This window comes from Ips typographus, linkage group LG2, assembly GCF_016097725.1.
Source record: "Ips typographus isolate SLU linkage group LG2, UJ_Ityp_2.0, whole genome shotgun sequence".
NCBI lineage: Eukaryota > Metazoa > Arthropoda > Insecta > Coleoptera > Curculionidae > Ips > Ips typographus.
This window is the reverse complement of record NC_138423.1, coordinates 16,811,590-16,839,474: the sequence shown is the minus strand read 5'-3', so window position 1 is coordinate 16,839,474 and position 27,885 is coordinate 16,811,590. Positions and strand designations below refer to the sequence as shown.

At 31.9% G+C, this 27,885-nt stretch overlaps 1 protein-coding gene and 1 long non-coding RNA gene across 2 annotated transcripts in view; both read right to left on the bottom strand.

Moving 5' to 3' along the window:
• tyn (trynity) overlaps window positions 1–27,885 on the bottom strand; it is a 106,854-nt gene that overhangs the window by 75,204 nt on the left and 3,765 nt on the right. The gene's annotated exons all lie outside the window — the stretch shown is intronic.
• Window positions 440–27,859, bottom strand: LOC145725609 (uncharacterized). The gene is made up of 2 exons (XR_014177355.1): window positions 27,587–27,859; window positions 440–600 (listed from the first exon to the last, which is right to left on the bottom strand). It is a non-coding gene; the product is annotated as an uncharacterized LOC145725609 (long non-coding RNA).

Sequence of the window (27,885 nt, the reverse complement as noted above, 5' to 3'; positions counted from 1 at the left end):
TGATGTTAAGTGTAACTGACCTAGGCAAACTTTCAAGGACGCTCCATGGTTATTATTAGCCCGTCTTAACCGGAGTTCTTTGCCATTGCCTTTAATGAATATCAAACCACATAGGAGGGCGATGAAGATCGGACAGATAAACGCAGTGGCGCGACATTTATGCATTGTCACGTATTCTCGTTTAAGATTTGATTGAGAGGTCCATTACTTCCTCTTTTTTTTTTATCTTGACTCTTCGATATGGGATGCGTTTAAGTCATCAAGGTAAAACCGTTTTACTTTGTAGTAGGTAGTTAAGATGCGTTCCGCACTCGTGATTACGGTAATATTTTATAGATGAGTTAAAAACTTGTAGTAGTAAAGTAAAACACTTTGATGCTGCTATTATACGGTCTCGTATAAGTATGATGATGCTCCATTAAAAATCATTATTGCAAACTTTACATTTTTAAAGAAAAGTTTTATTTCATCTTTAAGATCGGAACATTGAAGAAACTTGATACTTAAAAACGTGACTTACAAATTGAGTATTAAAGTTGAAAGCTACATCTTAACTTACGCATTTGTACGAGCAAATGGTTGAATACTCATTCTCCATACCTGAAACAAAAAAATTAAAATTAAATCAATGCCTTACTTTTGTAATAGTTTCTGAGTAGTTTAAGTTCCAAATACGGAACGCTCGTTTTTGACACTTTATACGGTATTAGCGTTTGCGAAAAACGTTAAGTAACGTGTACGTTAGCGGAAGACATACGACATCCTTATAGGATGTAAAAATTTCATAATTTTTATTTCTTGTCTAGGATTGGCAAGAATATCTTTGATTTGTTTTTTCTTTGAAGATTAATTGCTGCTCACACTGTTTTGGAAGAGGAAACTTGGAAAAAAATCTCTTTAAGAGCTTTATGGTAAGTCAATATGTGGTAGTTTCTGATTGGTCAGTTTAGAATAGCAATACGTTTTGCTCCATACGAAGAACCTTTAAAACATATCTCCTCTTTAACTTAAGTTAATAAGTCGTTGTTTCTAATAATGTAGATTTGTATCTGGTTGAATTTTGATCTTAATACCAGAGTCCGGAGAACCAGCGTTTTATGGTTTAGCTGATAATTGAAAAAGTTTCTTCAGGACAAGTATTGAAAAACAAATCTCTCAGTATTTTTCTAGGTTATGTGGATTTATGGTTATGTTCTGCCTAAATGTAAGTTTGCAAGCCACGGGAACTATTATTCTCAGTGGTGACACCACGAAAACTTTCTCTTATCAACATCCCTTGAACGTTGTCAGTCTCCAGAATAGTGAAATTGAACCTGTCTTCTTCACGAAAGAAAACAAACCTAAATAGCCATTTCAAAAAAAAAAAATCTAATTTTCTTTACATTTGGACTTTACCATTTTCAAAATATCTTACAAAACTGTCGATCTGTGAATTTACTCTGCATTCAGCTTTCATTCTTTATAAACAAATATTTTGCTTTTCCCAATTAATTGCTTCTCGTCCGAAAATGATCGGATGGATAATATATCATCATCATTCAGCAATAATTGTCCATTGTTAAACATAGGCCTCTTCCTGAGAGGGAATATCTCCATGATAAGGAATATCATCCAGTTGGATGATATCCTTAAAGGTATATCGTCTGTTCAGCGTGTCGGTGGTCTTCCTCTGCTTCTTTTGTCGGCTCTGGGTCTTTATTCGACAGTCCTTTTTGTCCATCTACCCATAACACCCATCGCCATTTTGCCCTAGAAATATTTTTTACTCTGTTCTTCAATGTCAGTTCAAGCATCAATCTTTTCATTTTTTATCGTGTTATTTGTAGTTTCTTTATTAATGATGTGTTAAGAGTTAGGGTTTCTGCCACATATGTCAAAACTGGCAACGTTTCTTCCCTGTTTGAGATAAGGCTTCCTAGTATATCCTTAAGCGTGAATATTTCTTTTTTTCCATTTTCTTCTTAAGACTGTCATGCTGTGTGCAACGGTTTGCATTTTTTTTTCTTTGTATCTTTATTGAATTTGAGATATTCTTGTTAATATTTCGAATCTCTTGAGGATCAGTGTTTGTATTTTGTCTTAAGACTATTCTTTTTTTGGTCGGATAATTGGGTTAGCACAAAAATGTTATTGAACAGTCTCCAAGCTCATCGCATTTAGTTGTATTAGAGCTTGTTTTCTCTAGAGATTTGATCTTCAACATCTGCATATCAATTTCTAGTTACCTTTTAAGGATTAGTAAGTGGAGTTTGAAAACAAACTTTATTACTTTTTGTAAGAAATAAGAGTATATAGTAAGTATAAGGCATAGTTGCCTGTAACTAACTTTCAGTCAGAATTCCAGTTAAAAATTGCTGGATAGGTCAGGTGACCATAAAAACTAATTGTATAACCTACTGTTGGATGAAACTATATCTACCATCAGTATTTCATTCAATATGTTATACCTAAATTTAAGTCTGATTTACTAAAAAGCTATAAAACTTCGAGTAAATAGTTTTAAGACCGTTTAGCGGTTTCATTAAAAATTAAAAGGGCTCTTGTGTTAATAAGGTAAAGCAACAAATCAACAAACGTTTTCAATAGGTGTCTAAATGACATTCTTTCTTTAATTAGGTTTAAAATGTTTTCCCAATCATTTTACAGTCTGTGTTTGGTTATCGACTTCAATATTACTAACTTGTTTTGGAATTAAAAAACCACTTTCTTACTGCAATCAAAATAATTACACTTTTACACTGAGAATGTTCACAGATAATACGACACACAACGCTAGCGTCTCTAATTCAATTATCTATATTTAATTGAAACAATCACTGGCGGAATTAGTTAACATACGTCTATTGCTTAATGTTTTAGATAAAATCGTCCGGTAGTTTTTATGTGAACGATTCGGAATACGCTTAATTAAAGACCCGTACAGATAATAGTACTCATTAGTGTACCGAAGGAAGACTATCATTGGAAATTATAATAGTTTCGTACAAGTTCACCAACATCAAATGTAATCTTTTTCAGGTATAAAGTAGTTAATTGTGGGGAGAAATTATTCTAGATGAGGTTCAGATTATGGTTGTTTGAAGGCAAGATGAAAGTAGTCTGAGAAAATACTCTACCTTGAATGTCAATTATTTAAAAGTTATCAATGTTGCATATAAAAATAAACTAGTATTTCCACATACATTTGGACTTCCTGGTGAGTTTCGCTCGACTAAATACGTAAATAATATCCCAGGTAGGAGGTATTCGTTGACGGTCAAAAGAAAAATGAATATCGTAGTATATTGTTAAACCAGCGTTTGTTTTATTTGGTTGGTTTTGTAATATTCAGCCAGTGGGATAGATCGATTTATGAGGAAAATCGCTGCAATTGTACAGTAAACTGAACGCCTGCAAACGCAGTAAAGGCGACGGCAGGATATTGAACTTTCTTTGCCATTGCCAAGGTCTTGTCAACATCAATGTTGCGATAGGTTTCAATGAATTATATTGTGACTTGTGGCTGCTCGGATTGCTATTTGATAGTTTTCGTATCAACTAAAAATTGGTAAAAGCCTTGAAGTTTTCTGTATAGAAAAGGTTATTCATTTTGATGTTTGCAACCAATTTAAAAGTAAGTTTCAGTATTTACGTTTACACTTTAAATTGATTCTTAATTGAGAAAATAATCCACCACTACCATTTTAGTTGTGTCTGACAATCTTGGTTAATTGATGGTGGTCAGTGAAAAGATTGTGTTATAACAGCAAATATTGGTAGATGCAAAGCATAAATCGGCGTTGATGCTTTTAATGGACTTGTTGGATTTTATTTTCTTGCAAATGGTTTAGTGTGAAATAAAGGAACTTTATTGCCGACATTTTCACTGAAAATTAATATGCACTGTTTAAAGCAGAATAGTAAAGTTACAAAACAAATAAAAAAACACCTTCTCTTAACTTCTTCATTGCTAATTTGTACTGTAGTTCTTAGTAAATTTTTTATAATTTTTTAATTCTCAAACTTGTTTGGAAAAATTGAAAATGTCATAATTAATTAAGTTGCCAATTTCATCAAAATTTCATGAATAAGTAATTTTTATCATTAACACATTAAAAGTTTAAGTCAAGTGTTTCAATTTCAACAAAGTTTCATCAATAAAGCCAATTTTATCATTTTCAACTGTCAAAGTTAACTAAAAATACAGAACATTTTATAAATTTTGATGACAAATATTCATGTCACAATTGTCAAATTTACCAAATTTTAAACACCTAAGTCAATTTTTTTCAACTGTCAAACAAGACAGGAAAAAAAATGTCATAATTTTCAATATTAAAGATTCATGTCAAACGTTTCAATCAAGAAAGTTTTATCAATAAATCCAATTTTATCATTTTTAACTGTAAAACTTGACTAGAAAAATAAAAAAAATTTTTCAATGTTAAAATTACATTTAAATTAAACTTGTCAATTTCAACAAAATTTTACTCATACAGCCAATTTCATCACTATCAACTGTCAAATTTAACTAAGAAACAGAATATTTTATAAATTTCAATGATATGATATGATTGTATACAGTGTGTCCCGCTTTTCATGAATACACCCTGATATCTAAGTTAATAATAGAGCGATTTTCTTTAAATTATGGTGGTGATTGTATATCAGAAAAATGAAGTATTTGGCATAATAAACATTTTTATTTACTATTGGCTTGCGGTGTTTGGGGGGGTAAAAGGGGTTTTTTTCGGAAAAGATATTAGGGCCAATTTTGGTTAACTTTTTCTACCAGATTTAGAATCAGCATCCCCAAAAACCCCTTCCTTCACACAGCTATCACAAATAAAAGTAAATTTGTAAAGTAGACTAAATTTTGTTTATGATGTAAAATCAGCAGTTGAGATTTTAAAAATATGGACTATGGGGTTTTTGGGGATGCTGATTCTAAATCTGGTAGAAAAAGTTAACTAAAACTGGCACTAATATTTTTTCCCGAAAAATCAACCCCTTTTTACCCTCTTCAACACCGCACCCTAATGGTAAATAGAAATGTTTACTACGCCACATACTTCATTTTTCTGACATACGGAACACTGTATATAAGTCAAAATTGTCAATTTTATCATTTTTGACTAATTTTCAATGTTAGACATTTAAGCCAAACTTGTCAATAAAGACAATTTCATAATTTTTAACTCTCAATTTTACCAAAATTTTATCACTAAAGTTAATTTGATTGATTAAAGATGATCAAACGTGACTGAAAATTTCAGAATTTTTAATTTTAAATATTTTACCCAAACTTGTTATTTTTATCAATAAAAATAGTTTTATCACATTTAACTATCAAATTTGACTGGAAAAGGTAAAATTGAAAATTTCATCAACTTTCAATGTTAAATATTCAAGTGGAACTTGATGAATTTTATCAAAATTTCATCAATAACATCAGTTTCATAATTTTTTACTGTTAGACTTAGTGGGTGTGTCTACTACGCCACTGAAGGAAAATGGATACTTGGATAATAGATAATGGATAAAAAGTGATTCAAAGTATTTTTTCAAAAAACCTTCAGTTTTCAAAGAAATTAGATTAAAAACGACTGATTTTACATAAAACAGCGGCGGAGATTATGTGGGTATTAAGGTTTTTTCTTTAACTTTAACGCCACAAAAAATAGGTCTATTTAAAACGAGTTTTAAACTTTTGAGTTTTTTACGTCAAAAATATAAATACTGCTAATTTTTCAAAAAATTGTTCGTTTTTGAAGGAAAATACATTTTATGACCAAAAAACGTGAAATTTAATGAAAAACCAGTTAATAAAATTTTCAGGTGGTTTACAAGAAGATAAAAGTGACTGTCGTAGTCTGCGACAAAGTGAATACTTGGTTAAAAAAGGTTACTCATTTGATTTTCTTTATTGGAATTTGCCTTTTGGCAGTGAAAAGTAAGCTAATAAAGAAATTTAAATGAATTAACTTGAGCTCATAAGAAAACGAGTACAATCAGCTTCAGAACAGCAAAATGACACAAATAATGTAAAATGAAATAATCAATATTTCCAACTGAAAAATGTACAGTTTTCAGTAATCAAAGTGGTAGCTAAATTTCGAATTTTGCTTCTATGAATTTTTGGGTCTTCTGATAAAAGTTGTCAAACATCATTTTGGTGTTGATCTCTTCAGTCAAACACAAAGATTGATATTCCATAACCAAAAATATTTTCATATGATCCAACTTAATTGCGACATTCTTTTTGTAAATAAATCACTTCAGATGATAATGGTTTCGTGGTCTTAATTACTAAAATACATTCCCTCATTCACAAGAGATCAATTTTATCAAGAAGAACTCTATACATTATTAAGCACTTACAGGGAATGTCCAAGAAGAATAGATTCATTAATTTTCTACCATACTTCTTCCAGACATTATTTTGACATCACAGGTGATATGAGTCGTTTTATAATGACTTTTCATTCTTTGCATTTATTAAGAAAAATATTCTTCAGACAGTACGATAAAAGAAAGCAGAAATAATAACCAGAACGTTGATAGCGTGACGTGGCAGATTGCGCCCAGTATTCAATATTTGTCATGCTGTGCCTGCAGAACGCAATAAGGAAAGCGGCGTAAACAAGAAGTAATGTGATAATGCTTCACTTTTCATTGCAAACCTGTCTCTCTGTTATAGATAAAGGTACTGCTGAGCTTCACTTAGTTATTATAGCAGCTAGCCGTAGAAAATGTATACACAGTCTTGCGACAGGACGTACGGATTGTAATGATAAGAAGCTTAAATCTGGTATGTATTATAGAATCAGACAAGTTAAGTGTGACGAGAGCTCGATTGGCCTATCTAAAGTAATTAATATCAACAAAGTCACGTTTGAGCGCTTCTCTCCAAGGCCGTGGATCTTGTTGAGAACGAGGAGCAGTTTTCCATCTTATCTTCCTCCGACTGTGCGTCGCCTCTAAATTTAATAATCCGTGCAGCATGCTAAATAATTAGCATAATTAAAATATTGTCGAAAAAGATTTATTACCCTGATTAGCTTGCAGCGTTCATTTATAGGTAAGTATAGACGCTGAACTTAATGGTAGACGTAAATTTACATGCCATATTATCTGGTTAAGGCGCGTAGAAGAAGGGTTTGAACTGGCGTACTTCACACTTTCCTCTGGCGTTATCTTGAATATCTGACTAGATATCTGGTTTCGCATTTTAATTGGATTAATGCGTTATACCGCTCGGATTGCTAATATAAACTTGCATTAGCATAATTTCCATATGTTCTTTTTTAATAACCAACGAAGGCGTTTTAATTGACATGAATTATTTGAATATGAATTAATTTATACTGAGCGAGATTGAACTCTAGCCAGAGATGTGCAAGGTCTCACTTTAAAATATGCAAACCGCATTCTGTTTTGGAATAACTAAAGATTGAAGACAAATAATGCAGTTTTTGTAGTAGGTATAAGTAATAAGTATTGCTTGTGTCTAGTCTATTTTGATTTAAATTTTTTTTAGCTTTGCAAAAAAGAGTGACAACGTGAGTTGAGACGAGTTTGATGAGCTAATATTCCATCAGAACCAAAAAGGGTTGATTTAGGTCATTTTCTATGATTGATGAACACATTTCACATTTTAACTATGTTACATTGAAAGTGATAACATTGACCAATTTTTCAGTCAAAATGTAGATAGTTTAAAAAAAGCAGTTTATTGCATCCTATCAATTCTTGCCTTGTAACTGTCTGGGGAGGCCCTTAAGGGCAAAACACCTTAATACAATCTTGTAGAGGATAAAATTTCCTACAACTTTCCTTTTTTACACTTTTTTGTAGCTCCTTAAATAACGAAGATACGCTCAGTCGAAATAAAGTTAATTTAAAAAGTGTGAATGGAATTCATAATGTCACGTGACAATTTCAAATGGCAAAATATTATTTGAAGGGTCACGTGACCGTTTTCAGTTTTTACGTAACTCTTTTTTAACGTCAAAAACGAATTCTGAAAATCACATGACCATTTTTTTGTTTTAAACTGATACACGTATAGTTTTTACCTTTAGACTGATATTTTTAAAGTCACCTGATTCTTTTTAAGGTGCAAATGGTAACGTGTAACCATTTTCAATCATCAAATTTATTTTTAGCGGTCACGTGACTCTTATAAGATTAAAAATGGAACTTATAATGTCACGTGACAGTTTTTTAGTTTTAACTGAATGAAAAACAACTGATGTTTTTTAAACTCACGTGACTCTTATTACAGTGTTTGCGTAATTTTGAATCGTCAAATTTAATTTTTAAAAGTCGTGTGACTTTTTCTTAATGCAAAACGGAATCCTAAGGGTTACGTGACTATAAATGGCAAAATGTTATTTGAAGGATCACGTGACCGTTTTTCAGTTTGGACTAATATTTTAAAAATTACCTACGCGACTCCTTTTAAAATGTAAACGGTCACGTGACTATTTTTAATCATCAAATTTAGTTTTGAAGGTTACGTGACTTTTCATTAACAACAAAACCGATTCTGAAGATCACGTGACGTTTTTCAGTTTAAACTAATATTTTTATAAGTCATAGACACGTGACAATTTTCAATCATCAATTTTTTTAAAAAAAGATCTAGGGAGGGAGATCTTAAAGCTCATGTGACTGTTTTAAATGGTAAAATTGTATTTGAGAGGCCACGTGACCATTTTTTAGATTTAAACACTAAATCACGTGTCTATTTTTAAGGTTAAAATGTCATCTTTAACGTCACCTGTCAGTTTTTTCGTTTAGACTGATATGTTTAAAGTCACGTGACTTTGTAAGGTGCAAATGGTCATGTGATCCTTTTAAGATTAATAATCGAATGTATTCTGTAAAAAACCTGTTGCATTTACCAGATAGATACGACTCATGGCTGTTGAAACTCATTTAGACAAAATTCTACCATTACAGTCTGATGAAGTTGTAGATGTGAATTTTGGCTTCCCAAAGAAAGTGAAAGAAAAATACTACATTTTCAGAAATCTACTCTATATCCAAGCACAACGTTTTATTTATGGAAAAGACGAAAGAACTATTTACTACGCTGCATAACTCTGGCAACTGAAACTCAACAGAAAAAATCTGCAAAAACAAAATTGAAAAAAATAGCATTATGTCCCGTTTTCAAGATAAGTTTTTATATTCTTCTGGAGAAGAAAAATATTCATGTTCAAGTTCATCAACTGTTTCATAAAAATCTTACAGTTTAGGAAGAAGGTTGCTCCATCTTCTGGAAAGAGAAAACTAAAAAGGCGAAGTGAATTTGAAATCGACTTTCTTGTAAATAAACTCAATGTTTACTTTACTAAAACTCAAAGTATTTCTGTTATGTAGGAACTTAACTTTAGTCTGGAAAATAATATGCTGGATAACAAAATAAGTTCTCTTCTGAATTCTGTGTATATTCGAGAGTACGAAGGTTGTTGTACTCTTTCTGGTTGTCATTAATGATGACGTTAATAATTATTATGGATGTAAATAATTAACAAATATGCTACAAAGTACAGAGTGATGGAATTTTGACCACCTAACTTCTTTAGTTTTAATTTTATCGAAAAAGTTGAATTTTGTACCTACATAATTATGTCTGCTGTATTTGTAGATAGTATATGGCGTGTCTCCAAATTTCAGCAACAAACCACAATTATAATTTTTTAAATAGAATAATCAATTTGAATTTTTACTCAAATTTGGGACACCCTGTACATTAATGGACAATCTAAAAGTAAAGTAGAAACAAATGTCAACAAAACTCGTATTTTATATTTTTTTTACCTGAACTAATTATTAACTTAAATATTAACTTAAAAAACCAACAACAACCAACATCTTCTCAGTTTCCGGACGATAAATAACCATCATAAGTCCTGTACAGTCGATGTTTCAAATTTTTATGCAAATTTAGGAAATTACCAACATTTTGCTAGTTCATAACTATTTTAATTCGCGTCACACTGAACACAAGCGTTGCTGGATTGAATAAGCAAATCAATAGTGACGGTTTCGTAATTAGAAACAAGCATAGAGCAATAGTGCCAAAACACGCAAATAACAGTTTGTGCATGACCGAGCATACAAGCATATAAGTACGATACCAATTTTCGATTTTAAATGCAAAGAGCGTGTGTTGGCTCAGTCAACTTTACTCCAATCCATCAATTTCCGAGATATGCGAATTGCTGCATGCAATGAACGAATTGGGAGTGAACTTGGTCATGGCATGGAAATGCAGCGTAAATATTGGAAGAGCACTCTGGGGCCTAATTCTTGAAAGCAGGGAGCGGAAATCTCAGGAGAAGTGTTGATAGAATGTGACAGAAGAAGCTGGCAATAACGGGATTCTGTCACATTCTATAGGTCTTTCTCTTGATAACTCTCTTCCCTCGTTTCAAGAATACGCACCCTGGTTATTTGAAAATCCATTTTAAACGAAAGTACATCTGTATTTGATATGGTAATTTTTTAAATAACCGGATGCCAAGACGCTATCTTGTTTCATTAATGCAATCCGTAACTGTTAACTGTAATTGTGGTTTGATTATTTGCAGATGATACTGAGAATATTTTGTATCAGCAAAAATTGCTAGAAAATATATTGGCTGCAGCAATCAAAGCATCATCTGCTAGCCAAATGGCTAATTTCAACTTTAACTGATAGTTAACCGTCCCGACTATAACAGAACTAATAAAAACTTTTAACTTTCCAGGCTACTAACTGTAAAAAATAAATAACTGTCGGCAAATTTCAGTGTAATTAAATCAGATATTGCAATTTGCCAGGTAACAAGGCGACCTACAAACATGTATTACACCGGCGGCTCAGAATTAAAAACCGCTTCGAAGGACATTAAATAAACGATGGGCCGGATGTGGAACCTGCCAATTAATCTTATAGGAAACGAGAAGGGAATTAAAAACTGGAATGGGAAATAACGGGAAACTTTACCGCTGATCAAATCGTAATACTATCGACGGAAATCTGAAACAGAGACTTTCTCAATCAGAGAGATAATAAATATGAAAACGATATTGTACCTACCATAACAAACCAGATATAGAGTAACTGTAAATTAGTCACATAACTAGAAATAGACTAAAACCCTGCTTAATTGAAGACTTCTGTGTATGGGTAGAAGATTTACGTTGGCAAGTAGTTACCTACATCTAAGACTAGGTAATATCGATGACTTTTTTTTATCAAATTATTTAAATTAGAAGATATTGCCGATAAACTGGCAAAACTAGATTATTCTCACGTTTCAACTAAATACCAAACAGGATAAGGACAACTAAATACAGATTTGCCATAAACCAGCCAAACGGTCACTGACTTAGTTTTCTGACCAAACTGCTGACATTTTACTAAAAACAGGCATTTCTGACTTAAATCCAAATATATCTCTCATCAGTCAAACAATTTTTTTAAAACAGAACGATTATTGGCATTTGTAAGATTGTACTTGCTGTTCTCCATTTTTGTTGCATACTAACAGATTTGAAGTCTACATAACGTTGTTGTCAACGTTTGACTTTTTCTGTATTATGGTAAAAACAAGAGAAAGATATAACCGAGAAGTCTATTATCAATGTGCGAAAATAATGCATTTTAAAAAAAACATGATAATCATTTGCTTGGTCTTTTTCTTTCCGAAACTATCGACAACAAGACGTACGTTTCTTTAATTTTATTTGCTTCTTCTAAAAGCACTCCTTAAGTTTGTTTTACTAGAAGAGTTAAAACATATTTAAGATTGCATAGAACAGGATATTTCACTGAATTCCTTTGGAATGAAATACCTAAATCAGAATCCACGATTAGAGAGACTCGTCTTAATGAAAATACGAAGAAATTACAAATAAAGTTACTTTTCAATACTCAGAAGAGACCGACTGGTTGATCCCTTCTGAGCAATTAACCAGCTCAATCATTTCAACTCGCCCTTCTTTCAGACATCCATTATTCCGCTCGTCTTTTCTGATGCTGATACAATTTAATTCATTTTGAAACTAAATCCATTTTGACTGAGCGTAGATCTATTATTTAAAGACCAACAAAAAAGTGTAAATAATGAAAGTTGTAGGAAATTTAATCCTTAACAAGATTGCATCAAAGTGAATTTGCTCTTAAGGACCTTCCTATAGAGTTACAAGGCAAAAAGTGACAGGATGCACCAAACTGCTTTTTTAAAACTCAATTTTGACTGAAAATAGGCTAAGTTAAAATGTGACATTTCTTGTTTCTCTCAAACTGTCAGACCGTTAGAACAAATTTGAAACTGAAACTAAAAAATACAGATCTTCCAGAACGCTCAGTATATTAAGCGACGTACTCGTATCACACACCAGTCGTGTTTCTAAACATAATTATACAGAGTGTCCCAAGCAAGTGAAAACTTAGCCTACTGATACTTTTAGTTGCAGCAAATGTTTTTCACATAGAAAACACCACTTTTGTAATCGATCACCCTGTACAAATTTGGAGTTTCAAAATTTTTGACAGATCAAACTAAACTTTTGAGTATTTCAATCGTAGGCAGTATTTTTAGCAAATTCAATAGAATTTTTATACAAAGTGTCCTGAAATGAACAGTGAAACAGCAAATTTCAGCTTGCATGATAATAAATCCACCCTGTATATCTACTTAATTAGTTTATTACCAGTCTGAGGCATTTACCACTGTCTACCTGAGTTATTGAATTTTTTACACTGAAAATAGTCAAAAAACAGGATTTTTGGACTAACTTTTACTGGCGTAAAATTTTTTAGCCTATCCAAAGAGCATCCAAATTTGTACTGAATAGTCTAAAAACTTGTTATTTACTCTCGTATTTACTACTAGAAATAGTCTTAAAATCGTTTTTTCAGACTGCAATTTATTGTCGAGTGTCTGAAACAGGATTTCAAGTACTAAGAACAGTCCGAAAATCAAGACAAAGATTGTTGTGCATAAAACTCATTTTTTACTACTAAAAATACTCTAAAACTTTACTTTTAAGGTTAGAAATATGACTTTCCTAAGACTATAAAAAGTGTCCAAAAGTGTATTTTCAGGACTTTAATTGGTGTATAACTGAATTTTCTGGTCTAAAACAAGTCTAAATACTATAATTAAACACTGGAAAGAGTCCAAACCAAATTTAATTTAGTTTTTAAGACTAATTACGTAGCATTTGGTTCCAAAATGTTTTACTTTTATTACTGAAGAATCTGAAACTTGACTTTTACTATTATCAATAGTCTTAAACTCGATTTTTCAATTTCAAAGTTCTAAAAACAGTCAAAATTTCTGGGAAATGCTCCAATTTTTTGCACTGATTAATGTAGAAATCAATTTAATAGTGAAGAAGCATGAAATGACATTTTCAAGACTATGGATAGTGTACAAACTGGTTTTAGGGCCTGATAAGTCACAATCTTTGTGAACTTAGTCTTAGAACTCGATTTTTCAGGCTAAAAACAGCCTTAGAACATTCAAACCAGTCTAGATTTTTAAGAAATTTTCGAATTTTTAGGACTGTGTCTAGAAGTAAATTTAATAGTGACAAAGCTTGAAATGGCATATGGAGAATGTAAACACTGTTTGTTAAGTCTGCTATGTCAAAAACTTGGTGAAGATAGCCTTGAAACTGGATTTTCCAAGCTGAAAGCAGTTTTAAAGCATTAAAGATAGTCCAGAGTCTAAGAAAATGAAAAGCAAAGTAAAATAAATTGAAAAGTTAGCCTTCAAGTCAATTTTCATGAACCATAATGTCAATATCCTGTAATTAAGACTATTTTCAACACTAAAATATTGAAATTTGTCTTCAAATTATTCTCTAAAATATGTTCACTTCTGATATCCATCACCCAGTCTTCTTTCAAAATTTCTTGGCAATTAGTCTGTTCAATCATTTCAACACATTCTTTCGTCTTCTTTTCTAACACTGCTACAATCTTTTTTCTAAAATATGTTCGGCTTTGGAAATCAATCAGTCGGTCTTATTTTTTTGAGAAGAATACAAGTAGCGACCAACTAACGAAAAGGGTATAAAATATTCAAGCAAAATGTAGTAAATTAAATTTAGCTTACGTTTTGGAATTATAATCTATCTAGCAAAATAAAGATTGATTTATTTTTTTATACTTATGAAGCAATAACTAAAATTATAAGGAAAATCATTAAGTTGTAGGTAGTAGGTACTCATAAAACAAAAATGGTCTTTTTAGTTTTTTGTGTTTTTATCTTATCCGTATACTTAGTTGATTTTTCTAGTGATATCATTTTTGTTTTAAATTAAGAACTAGCTTTACTTAGGTAATTATTTTTTTTTTTAATTTTCGAGATCACTGTAAATGGTGATATTAGAAACAGCTCCGGATACAATTCAGCACATTTATCAGCAAATATCTTTATGTAATGTTACCTTCTTTGGTAAATGATTGCCAATAAGTCACATTTGTGTAAAAGTTGTATAATCAGTATTTACAACTATTCTCAATTTGTTCAATCGAAGCAATTTCTCACCAGGAACTAAAAAACAAGTCGAATTGCTACTGCAACGAGACGTTCAAATCAACCGCAATTACATGCTTTGGCGAAGAGCACGTAGCATAAAATAAGTGGAAATAACGAATTATCTTATCATGTTTTATTAATAAAATACTATGGGAGTACGGTCCGAAGATGAAAATCATTCTGCACATACTTGAGAAATCTATCAAAGAGTGTATCGCTTGATTTTTCCTTCTAACCAAGCCTTTTACGTTGCGAAGGAGTCTAATTAATACGTCGGTAAGGTATTCCATAGACCAAACATGACTCTGATGTAGATAAATTGCCTGAACAACTTCGCTAAACACATCACGATTCGTATCCGTTCTATAGATCGGTCGGTTTAAAAAAATTTCAATGGAAAGAGTAAATAAAACAGGAATATAATTGCATGTTCCAAAAGTCGACATACATATCTCGGCTGTCTTCAGCGCTTATTCTTCCAACAGCCTACATACCGAAGAAATCGCAAATAACGTGAGCGAGGACCTTGAAAATAAATCAAAGCTCAAAGCAAAAGTAGGGACGAAAAAATTTAATGCACGATAATTATTTTAATCGGCAGTAAATCTTTATCTTATTGGTAGGAAAGCTTGTTCGTTTGGTGAAACGAGGATGTTAGAAGATCCGACCAAGATCGGACGGCTTGATGCATTATATTCTATTTTTAGTATAAGGCGCCTTTCGGATATTTACGCCATCATCTTCTCTTCATGCTTGTAATACCAAATTTGACATGACACGTTTTAAAAATTATAAGACACACCTTTGATCGTTTATTGCATTTAACAACCTGCTTTTAAACTGTGAAACTAATTCTGGGTTAACAGTTTTCACAGTGGTAGGTAACCATAACTTATGTGTTTTGACTGACAAATAATGGGTTTTTAATAAATGGTACATTTTTTGTTACTCTAGTAATAAGCATGCATGATAGGATTTAAAAAAAAAATATGCCGCAAACTAGTAGATGGATAAACTGGATTATGGTGGTAATCCTCTCCCCAACTCCTAAAGTAACACCATTTAGGGGTTTTCAGGTTTATGTTGAAAATAATACAATTTTTGATGCAAGTCTGGCAAATCTGTAGTTAAAAGTTCAAATATAAGACCAGATTTACCCATCTTCATAATTCTTTATTGCTCATTTTGTTTCGTACTTTATAATTGTTATTTTTTTAGTAAAAAAAGGTTTATGTAGATATTGACCAGTTGGTTAGCCCAGATATTGGGTAACCTTTATATACAGTTACAAATTAGCTGCTAAAATTAACTTGTGTAAGTCTATTAAATATATTATAACTATTTAAGGATTATAATAATAATATACCAAACATGATTTAAGAATAAGGAAGTTGGGTAGTTTATTTCAGTTCCGAATTATTGGATATACTAGGTAAGCCAACTTTGATTTCGATTATGACGATATCCTTATTTTGCAATAAATCAATAATAATCAAGTGAAATAATTCTTTCATTCTTCTTACATTTGACACCAAATACAATAAGATAGCTTATTGCTTAGTGTCAATAAACATTTGAGATTTTTGGAATTGAAACATAAAATATGATTTGTGGTATGTTTTTGAACTTTTGGGCAGATAAAAGTTTAACATATCCTTATTGTTATTAGTATAAAATGTGCTTTTAAATGCACATTTTGATTTGAGTTAGACACTAATTGTGTAAACCTGTATAACACAGAGTATTGGATATACTGGCGAAAGAATAAATTTACACGTATTAAAACTTATTACTCACACACTTTACTAATTTTGCAAAAATAGAATATGATTCAATGAGTGTGTAATGATTGCCATTATTCGCGAGTGTTCTAAATTGTAAAGTGAGTAATAGCCTCAAGTGAGTATTATACTTTTTCTACGACTTTCTATGGCAGTATTTATATTATTCAAGGCAATCGCATTTTCGACGAGTGATCTTGGCGTTTTACCAAACTTTCACAAATCCAAAAAAATTTAGCTCTTCAGCCTTTAAAACAACGTTGTCAAAGTTTCAGTCATTTTGGCAACGTCGAAAAGCTCAAGTAACCTTTAACTCGTGTGGTTGGAACAACGTGTACCACTTTAACGAACTGAACTAGTTATGACGTTTAATGACATGCTTGTAGTCACCTGACAGCTGTCAAACCTCATTAAACATTGCTGTAAAACGTAAAAAATGTCAATATAGTCTCTCTTTAAATTTGAGTTGTGACATTAAATGGCAGTTTAAGACTTTGAATTTGACAATTATGACACTTCACAGAGTGGTTTATAGTCAGGTGACACTTGATATAAGTATTAAAACTTATTCAGCAGTGAGATAAAACAATCAAATGAAAAATAGTTGTATTTACACCTCAATAAAGCCTCAAATTAAACATTTGTGAGGCCACGTGACACTTCGATATGTTTTTTACGTCACTTGACAGCTATCATCTGTAAAAACTCAGAATGGTGGTATTTTTTTTCAATTAATCGCATTGCAAGTTGTATTTATAGCTTCATAGAGTTAAACTTAACTGTTGTGACAGTCATATATTTTTTACGTCACATGACAGTTCCTTAACGGCAGAAAACAAAAGCACCAAAAAGAAATAATTTGGTTCCATGGACCCGCAATTACAACGTACAGTGTAATTATTACTTGTGTAATTTGACGCTTTATACTTTCAAGTCAGTTTTGATAATTATGACAGCGGTCACGTGACGCAAGGAAAGTATTAAAGTGTTCCATAACGTCACAACTATCAAATTTGGCTCCATAGAGCTTTAAACACATCTTGTATTGTAATTTCTCAAATTAGCAACTATTTCTAATTTTATAGTTGCAGGTCACTGGTGAACGGGTTTCGACAGTTAAAGACAGCTGTCACGTAATAAAAGTGTTCCTTAACGTCAGAACTGTCAAATTTGGTTTCATAGAGCTGTAAAGACTACTTACAATGTGGTTCCATCAAGAAACACATCTGTCTGGCATTTTATATTTCTAAATTTCCAAATATGTTCTCCTAAAATTCGTAAAATTCTCTTATTGGCATTTTCTCCAAAAATATTTTTTTTTATTTCTAGGACTTCTACGATGCCACAGAAAGGTAAATATTTTGAATTTTACAAATAAAGAAGCAAACTTTCACAAACATTCAAAATTCAAAACATTTATGTTTCTATTACACTGTTACGTCACTCCATTTTACTTTGATTTTTCCTATACATATTATATCAGTGGTAGATTGAACCTGCGAGTAATAAGACTCATTACTCACAAGTAGGTAATGAGTGTTATTATTTATTTAAAACTAGTAAATAATAAGCATATTATTAAACACTCGTAGAAAAAATACCTAACTCAAAGCTTTTATTACATTTGGTTGATACCCTATTTAGATACAGAGTATATTAATCGAAATTCTAAAGATTCCTGTGAGTGACAGTTTGCACGAATCATCTTAATTATCTTGTCTACACCAAGAAAAAAAAATGTAATAGCAAGTTATTTTAATTTGACTTAATTGTTAACATGTACGTGGCTATAATTATCTTCGTGACTCGATTATTGATGTGTTGTTAGCTTTTGGAGGTCAGCTATCTTATAAATGTTTTCGTTAATTAAAAAATAGTTAATACAAAAGAATTGCGCACGTCAGAGTAGTAATTAGCTTTTTTAATATTGCAGGTGCATTCCTGCATATGAAGTTATAAAACTAACTGGCTGGAAGGTTTGCTTTGATCAACTACTAACAAAGTTCCGCAAGAAAATCTACTTTCCAACTCGCCAGCTTTCTGAGTAATTATTTGACGAGAATATACCCCAAGAGGGCTTAATTAGTATGGCTCAAAGCTCCGAGATTAAATAATTTCGCTGCTCAAACAATAAATAATATAACATGATCAAAAGATAATTATGCTATAGTAACTGTAAATCAACCGTTAGGCATATATGAGCTTTTGCATCTTTTAGCTAGTCTAGGAGCGCACAATGCACATTGCAAATTTCGCATCTCTATATGGATATCAGAATGAGTTAATAAGCCATTCCGCCGACTTCCTATAGTCTAATCTGTTCGGTTATCGGCTGTTTATTTATTTATGGGTTTCGTTTCTTGGGAAATTGGTGAAGTACTAAAGGAATAAAGATTAGAAAACGGCCGTACGATAACAATATGGCGAGATCAATTTCAAGTTTTACGGTCTGTGAGGGGTATTTACGGTTACACAATTTGTGAATAGCCTTGGGAAGGGATGTTACAAGGATGAATTTGATGGGATCGTAACGATCCATTGCAAGTGCGAAACTCGGAATAGTTTAACATCAGTAAATTATTTTCTAATCTATTTAGTTACTAGTAAAATAAGATGTCCATAGGTAGATGATACTAAAATGTCCATTTAGCCACATTTACCTTAGTCAATAAGTTGATAATAAGGGCAATAATGTGTAAATGTATTATTTTCAAAAGAAACTCTGATGATACTTAGGAATGCACTTTTAGCTTTAATTGAACACAAAAATGGATGGATTTAGCTACCAGACAAATAATCTTATTACTTCATAAAGGAAACTTTTCTAAACCCTGATTTTTGCAACTTTTGAGCACAGTTTGACAGTTTTGACTTTACTGACAGGTGACACGTGGTTATAGAACATTATTTAGCTAGACGGTCACGTGACAATTTTTAAAATAACGGTCATAAATCTCAGAAACAAGTCTCGTTTGGAAAACTGTGTTAAAAAAAAATTATGCAGATTCTAGGCAAATTTTGACAGATATCACTTAGTTTTAGAGGATAATTTAGCTAGGAGTAAGAAAATGACTGTTAAAGCACATTTTAGGAATGCTAGAAAGAGTTTTAAGGAACAGTCAATGAAAAATCACTGGTTAAACCTACTTAAAGTGAAAAAACGACTGTTTTAACCACATTTTTGGATTCCTTATTAAATTTCCTGTTCAAGAACCTGAAAAAATACTACAAAGTTTGGTACAGTCAGGGACTAAAGCGGGGTCAAAATTTAAACTGCCATAAACACAGTTTAAAAGGACAGTGAGAGACGAAATTGCTGGTAAAACACACTTGGAGTAAGAAAATGATTATTTTAAGCACATTTTTGGATTCCTTATTAAATTTTTTATCCAATAAACTAAAAAAGCACTACAAAATTTGGCACAGCCGGGGAGAAACGCGGTGTTAACTTTTGAACTGCCAGAAACACAGTTTAAAAGAACAGTCAGGTACAAAATCGCTAGTAAAATCCACTTGCAGTGAGAAATGTACTGTTTTAAGCACATTTTTAGAATCTCCATTAGATACCCTATCCAATAACCTAAAAATAACACTACAAAATTCGAAACACTCAGGGATAAACGCGGTGTCAAAATTTGAACTACCAGAAACACAGTTTGAAAAAACAGTCAAGGACAAAATCGCTGGTAAAACCCACTTAAAGAGAGAAAATGACTGTTTTAATCACATCTTTGGATTTCTCATGAAATTTCCTATCCAATATCCTGAAAAAACACTACAAAATTTGGTCCTGAAGAAACGTGATGTCAACATTTGAACTGCCAGAAACACAGTTTAAAAGGACATTCAGGGACAAACTTGCTAGTGAAACCCACTTGGAATACGAAGATGACTGGTTTAGGCTCATTTTTAGAATCCCAGTTAAATTTCCTATTAAATAACCTGAAAAAAAAACACTACCAAATTTAGTACAGTCAGGGAGAAAAGCGGTGTCAAAATTTGAACTGCCAGAAACACAGTTTGAAAGAATAGTCAAGGACAAAATCGCTGGTAAAACCCACTTAAAGAGAGAAAATGACTGTTTTAACCACATTTTTGGATTTATCATAAAATTTCCTTTTCAATAACCTGAAAAAACACTACAAAATTTGGTACAGTCAGGAAGAAAAGCGATGACAAAATTTGAACTGCCAGAAACACAATTTGAAATGACAGTCAGGGATAAAATCGCTGGTAAAACCCACTTGGAGTAAGAAAATGACTGTTTCAAGCACAATTTTAGAATCCTCAATAAATTTTCTATCCAATAACCTAAAAAACTACTACAAAATTTGGTATAGTCAAGGAGAACAGCGATGATAAAATTTGAACTGCCAGAAACACAGTTTGAAAGAACAGTCAAGGACAAAATCGTTGGTCAAACCCACTTAAAGAGAGAAAATGACTGTTTTAACTACATTTTTGGATTTCTCATAAAATTTCCTTTTCAATAACCTGAAAAAACACTACAAAATTTGGTACAGTCAGGGAGAAAAGCGATGACAAAATTTGAACTGCCAGAAACACAATTTGAAATGACAGTCAGGGATAAAATCGCTGGTAAAACCCACTTGGAGTAAGAAAATGACTGTTTCAAGCACAATTTTAGAATCCTCACTACATTTTCTAAGCAATAACCTAAAAAACTACTACAAAATTTGGTACAGTCAAGGAGAAAAGCGATGACAAAATTTGAACTGCCAGAAACACAATTGGAAATGACAGTCAGGGATAACATCGCTGGTAATACCCACTTGGAGTAAGAAAATGACTGTTTCAAGCTCAATTTTAGAACCCTCATTGAATTTTCTATCCAATAACCTAAAAAATTACTACAAAATTTAGTACAGTCAAGGAGAAAAGCGATGACAAAATTTGAACTGCCAGAAACCCAGTTTGAAAAGACAGTCATGGACAAAATTGCTGGAAATACCCACTTGGAGTAAGAAAATGACTGTTTTAAGCATTTTTTATAATCCTCATTAAATTTCCTACCCCATGACATAATGGTAATGTTAATAAAAACGGTAGATTATATACAAACAAAAGCAGATGAACGGTAGAAAAACCACAAACATGGGAGATACGTCGTTGTTGGTTTGGTTGGTTCACCAGTTCAATTCGGATTGGTTCCACTTTTCCTTGCCTGCATTAGAAACTTTCTGAACTTTCTGCATATAAGCTAAAAACTTTATTGAAGCAAATTTTCAGTTTTCGTATTCAGTAACTACAACAAATTTTAGTACTTAAAATTCTGTACTTTTTCACCAATTTCCCAAGCTTTGCAAAGCTATTGAATTTGTGTTACACTGTGCTGTGTCATTCCCCTTTAATGGGTATTATTTACTTTTTTTAGGTAGGATTTTCGTGAAGAAGTCGAGAAAATAAAGCATTCACATAAACGGTGTGTATTCCGTATTTTTCGAACTAACTCTGTAAAAGAAAGTAAATTTAGTACCACAAACAAACTTAATTACACCAGCAACTTCCTCCGTGCAGAAATTGCGGAGATCTCGGCAACAAGCTTACGCTAAACTTAACAAAAGACCCCCATACCAAAAGAAGTCCTAACTGCCGCACACATTCCCTTTTTGCTACAAAAGCAAAGTGCTGTTTTACCTATTTAGACTGGTATTTTCGTCGGAATTTCAATGTTGTGAACTAAACTGATCCTCTGGTGTATTTCACGTCTCAGAAAGACAAATTCTTTGCTTTGCTTTTATCTGCTTTTGATCTTGGTTTAAAACAATAGAAATTTATTTGATACGTAGAATTTGTTATAGGAAATTATATGTTTTGACCACTGTTTTTTTATGTATTAACCTTGACCCAGTGGAACGTGTAATTTGTCTTCTTTTTTTGAATATAACAAGTGTTACATTTATAAATCAATTATTTTTCATATTATGAGATATTCTCTTGAGAGTGGCCACCGGCCAGTTTTACTTTAATTCGTTAGTTATATTTATATTAACTTCAAAAAGGCATTATAAAACAATTTTTTGTGTAAAAAATACTATTATACCATTGTTTAAGTAAAATTTTCTGGTATTTCTTATTTTAGTGTAACTTGCAGTTGTAGCTGTTTCTTCAATCAAATGCCAATGCAATCATATCCAGATTGCTAGATAAGACAATATGTAACAATTTTCACAAAAAATCTTGTGATTCAAACTAAAAACTATTAAAAGCAACAAAAATCTTCAATTGAATATATTCAAAAACAAAAAGTATAATGTAAAAGCCATGTTGCTTCACACGTTAAGGATTTATTACCTTACTCAATCTCGACCATGTGGTTTTATCATATCAGATGATCAGGTATGCGGTTTACAGAAAAAATCCTGTAACATCACTAAAACTATTCACATTATTGTTTATAACGCCGTGTAAATGCGGAAGTGTACAGTAAGATTACAACACGTTGCCTGACCTCGCGTAACAAGGACCACATGGACAGCCAGCTAATTACAACACGACAAATTAATGAAACTAATTCAAGAACAAACAAAACAGATATACGAAGAACACGCCGACTATTATGAAAATGCTTATAAGGAAACTTTGAGCAGGGAATCCCATTAAGATATGCATACATGCTCATCTTATTAGAAATTCCTAATGTCGAATGTCGAGCCAGAAGCCATAGGTAGTAACTGTTATGCCCATTATGCCTGGGATACCAATTCCGTATTGTATGTTAATCGGTACCGGCAAATAGTACCGCAAACTTGATCGCTGTGAAAAAGTGTTAACCTTCTACGCTTTGTGTTTGAGCTCTCAAATAGTTTAATAGAAATGCTACCGGGCTTTATAATAATATATTGAGCTGGGATGATTAGGCGTTTCTGAGTTTTTTTCTTAAGTTTGTCTACCTTGAAAATAATAGTGTAATTTGAAGTGTTAAATTTCTATCCCAGGATTTTTTAATTTTAGTATTTGATTTCAATTTGTTAAATTAATTTGTTGAGGCTTGGAAATTTCTGTTATAGAACTTCCGGTTAGTTTGTTGTTTATACAAAAGAAATAAATTTATTTTGAAATGTTTCAAATATGAATATTAATAAATAATTCGATTTGATACAAAATATTAATGCACAGAGAATGCATTGTTATTTATTCACTTTAATTTTTGATTGTGCTAATGTTTATAGGTTAGTAAATATTGAATTTACTGTATAGTGAAACATTAACATGGAATTAATATCTGGGTTTTTTTGATAATGAAATATGTCGTTGGCATAACATAGTTATAAAAAAATTGTGTATGTTTCTCAAAATTTTGCTTTTACTCAATCTACAAGTAGCTTACATCGCATTTCTAGTAAATTTCGTTGTGTAAGAACATTTGGACAAACTTTTGCTATCACAGAACCATCAGGAAGTTTGAATGCTAAAATTGATTACTACAAAGGAAACAAATTTGTTGATAAATTACATTGGGATCAGACCAAATACTCTTGTGTTAAATACATTGATTAAGTAATACATTTTATTATTTTATAAGTGGGATATGGATGGCTTTGTGCTAAAAATCAGTTTAGAATTTTATACCACAAATTCTTTAAAATGTAACGTAATTGCAATGTTTGCAAATGCCATTGTTCATTGTTTTTGATTTATTGCTATGGTGGCTCTGAGAAGTCATGTAATTTTTTTTCTATGATCCTTATAAAAAATAAAACTTTCCTCGCTCATTTGATGATTTAGTAAAAATAACACTTTTACTTCCTAGTGTCATCAGTAACAGTGGAATCAATATGGTGTCTCTGACACTTTATTTTATCCTTGGTACCATCACCTACTTTTTTCATCCAGGTATCCAACATGATTAACGCAGTATTTAACTGCTGCTTTTTTTTTTATAAAAGATAACATTGGTCGTAGAAAAATGTAGTTTTTGGTATTACCAGATAGTGACTAACAATGCCAGTTAGTTACTAGTGTGGTTTTTAGCAAAGCCAGATAATTTCTTGCCTTGTCAGATAGTTTCTAACATTTTAACAATGCCAGTTAGTTTCTAACAGAATCCAGATAGTTGCTGACATTGCTAGATTTTTGCTGACATTGCTAAATTGTTTCTGACTGCCCAACATGATTAACGTAGTATTTAACTGCTGCTTTTTTTTCATAAAACATAACATTGGTGATAGAAAAATTTAGTTTCTGGCATTACCAGATAGTGTCTAACAATACCAATTAGTTACTAGTGTGGTTTTTAGCAATGCCAGATAATTTCTTGCCTTGCCAGATAGTTTCTCACATTGCCAGTTATAGTTTTTAACAATGCCAGTTAGTTTTTAACAACGCCAGATAGGTTCTAACAATGCCAGATATTTTTTTACTTTGTCAGATATTGTGTAACAATGCCAAGTAGTGTCTGGCCATTATTGTCAGATAGTTCCTGGCAATGCCCGATAATTTCCAACAATACCAGATAGTTTCTAACATTTTAACATTGCCAGTTACTTTTTCTAGCAGAATCAGATAGTTGCTGACATTGCTAGATTTTTTTCTGACATTGCCAGATTGTTTCTAACAATGCCAAGTAACTCTTAACCATACTAGTAAGTTTCTAACATTGACAGATAGTGTCTAACAATGCCAGATAATTTATTGCATTTCAAGATACCTTCTAGCAATATTAGATATTTTCTGGCATTGCCAGATAGTCTCTAATAATGACATTCAGTTTCTGGTAATGCTAGTTAATTTATAATATTCTAACTGTACTAGTTAGTTTCTAGCAATGTCAGATAATTTCTTGCATTGCTAGATAGATTTTCAGACAATGGTAGTATAAAAATTCAGATAGTTTCAGACAATGCCAGTTAGTTTCTGGCAATTGTCAGATAGTTTCTGGCAATGCCATATAGTGTTTAACTATGCCAGATAGTGTCTAGCATTGTCAAATAGATACTGCCAGATAAATTCGGGCATTGCTAAAAACATTTCATACACCAAAAATTTACAAGGTATACGCTTAAGACAGGACGTCGGTTGCATTTAGAAAGTAAAAACAATTTGAAAAACAGGTTTGAATCGAACATTAGTTTTAAAAGTAAAACAAAAAATACTAAAATGTTGTAGTTTTTTTGGAATTTTTAAAAATACCAACTTAAATCTCATATAAAACATAAAAACCGACTACTCTATCTACAACCGTTTGCCTGTTATTAGATTCTATCAGCCTTCCAAATATTGAAAAATCATACAATGCTGGGTTTTGTAGATAGTCAAGTGTAATTTTTATATGAGAATGAGTTATCAAGAAATTTTAGACTTAATAGATATAAGACGGCTATTTCATTTGGTTAACGTAGACGTATACGTACGACGTAAGGTAACGTACAGACTCAGTCAGAAAGGTCAGTAGTCAGAAAAAAAATTTCAACAAGTCTATATAAATGCCTTAAAACATCCATTTAAATTTTGCTGTAGCTGTTACAAAAAGTGAAATCCCTGTATAAATTATATCTTTTGTACTGGCATTTTGTATTAGAAAATACCCCCTACGTTTACGAAACCCACATCGATTTAACAAGTTAATCACGTACAGCTCAAACAATCGTCAACGTTTTCCTCCAACACCAACCACAATAAATAACACGAAAAAAATAACAATGGGCGTCGATTTAAACTCACACACAGAGGAAGCAGTTTGAAAAAATTGTTTTTCTAGGCACACATTTACTTCCATCGTTTCAAAGGAAAATCCCGTAAGTCTGATATTACATCCGATAACAAACAATTCTGCTTTTACCTGGCTTTAGCCGTACACGTGCCTAATTCTAAGAAATACTCCACTTGGAGTTCCAATCAAATTGATTACTAAACGTACTCTTTCTAATTGAAAGTTTAATGCAAGAACCGCTATGCATTTAACCAAAGCTTTTTCAATTTAACAGTAAACGCTGTAGTTAACTAAGTTTAGGGTTAACTACAATATCAAAACCGACGCTATAGAAAGTCTCAATGTGGTAACGCATCGTATACAATTTAACAAAGTCAGGATTTTTTTCTGGAGGTTGCTTAATGACTTTTAAGTCCAACTTTTCTTATTATTGTGAATTCCGTAAACCACCAAGATTTCAATTAAAAAGTAATAAAGTAAGATGATGATAGCGTTACAAGCCAGTTTTGTGATTGTTGGTTTCCTGTGTTGTGTGAGGTCGACTGATGAAATTTTAAACTCATTTATTAAAAGTTCAGCAAAAATGTAGCAGAAAAGTACCAGAAGGGATTTATTTTTTTTTAATTTGTAGGAAAAGTGAATGCAACTAGGTTGTTGCTCCCTTTCAAGGTTGTTGGCAAGTAGTACTTTAGCAGTAACTCATTTCATGGTTAACCTGTCCGTTAAATTTCGCTGACAGGCATTCTATTCAATAAGACTAGGTTTTTACGTTTTTTTCATCATTCTTCTTGCAGGAATTAATCAGCGGTTTTATTGAAACCAAAGATTAAGTACTGCTTGCTAAAGGCTGTAAATTATAAGTAAAAAAAAGAAGCAATTGAAATGTTTTGCTTGTTTAGCTGAATTTCAAGTATTTAAAATACTAAGTTTGAGCTGCGAGACTTCACGTATTTTAAATTAAATACATTTGATTGAGAGGAGACAACGGAGGCTAACGTTCCTCCCAAAAATACAGATTTGTCTCTAAAATCTATACAAATTTCGAGAATCTTTTTTGAAGTCTGGTTGCCTTTGGGTTAGAACAGATTTAACCAAAGTCAGATTTAATAGTCATAAAATTGCTTTAAAAAAAAACCAAAAAAGAGATTTGATGCAATTTACATTATGTAACAGATCAAAGTGTTTGCATATTAATTAGATAGCTAACAGTCATGCTTGCGCATTGGCTTTGACGATTACAATAATTATAATTTTCTTTAACAGTACGAACCGTGATTTATAACGATTGCCTGCTACTTTTAATTAGTACCTAGTCACTGAAATATGCGAAAGAGTCGGGCATATTTTTACATAAATTTACATAGTTGCTAGTAAAAACAGAAAACTTGTTGATAATCATGATATAATATGTATCCTGCTTTTCGGTGAGATAACAAGTCCCAAAATCGATAAAGGAATTAACGAAGCCATTTGCCAGATGTCACCAACATTCTTATTTTTTTCCTTTACAGTTATTACCAGAACTTTGACAACTTTTATGATGTAGAATGGAGTTTCTTCACACACTTCATGGTAAATTGCGAGTTCTTCAGTTCACTTACCTATTGCAACACAGGACACGCAATCACATATTTCAAAATAGCCCATTATGTAAGGAATAGCAAATTCTTATTTCTTCCTCGCCATTATGCAGACACTTCTTCTAGATGAATAAGGCGGTTATTGTGGGACGCTCATCGTAATTATGAATTTACTTTTGTTATTTATGCACCAGCTCTCCGCATAGTTTTGTTGAAGATTTCCCGGAGGTGTTTACGGAAAGTCAAGATATTTCCTTTCAATTTAGAATTTGCTAGCTGCACTCGCTTATAGCAATCGAGTTCTAGCCTTGACTGGCTCA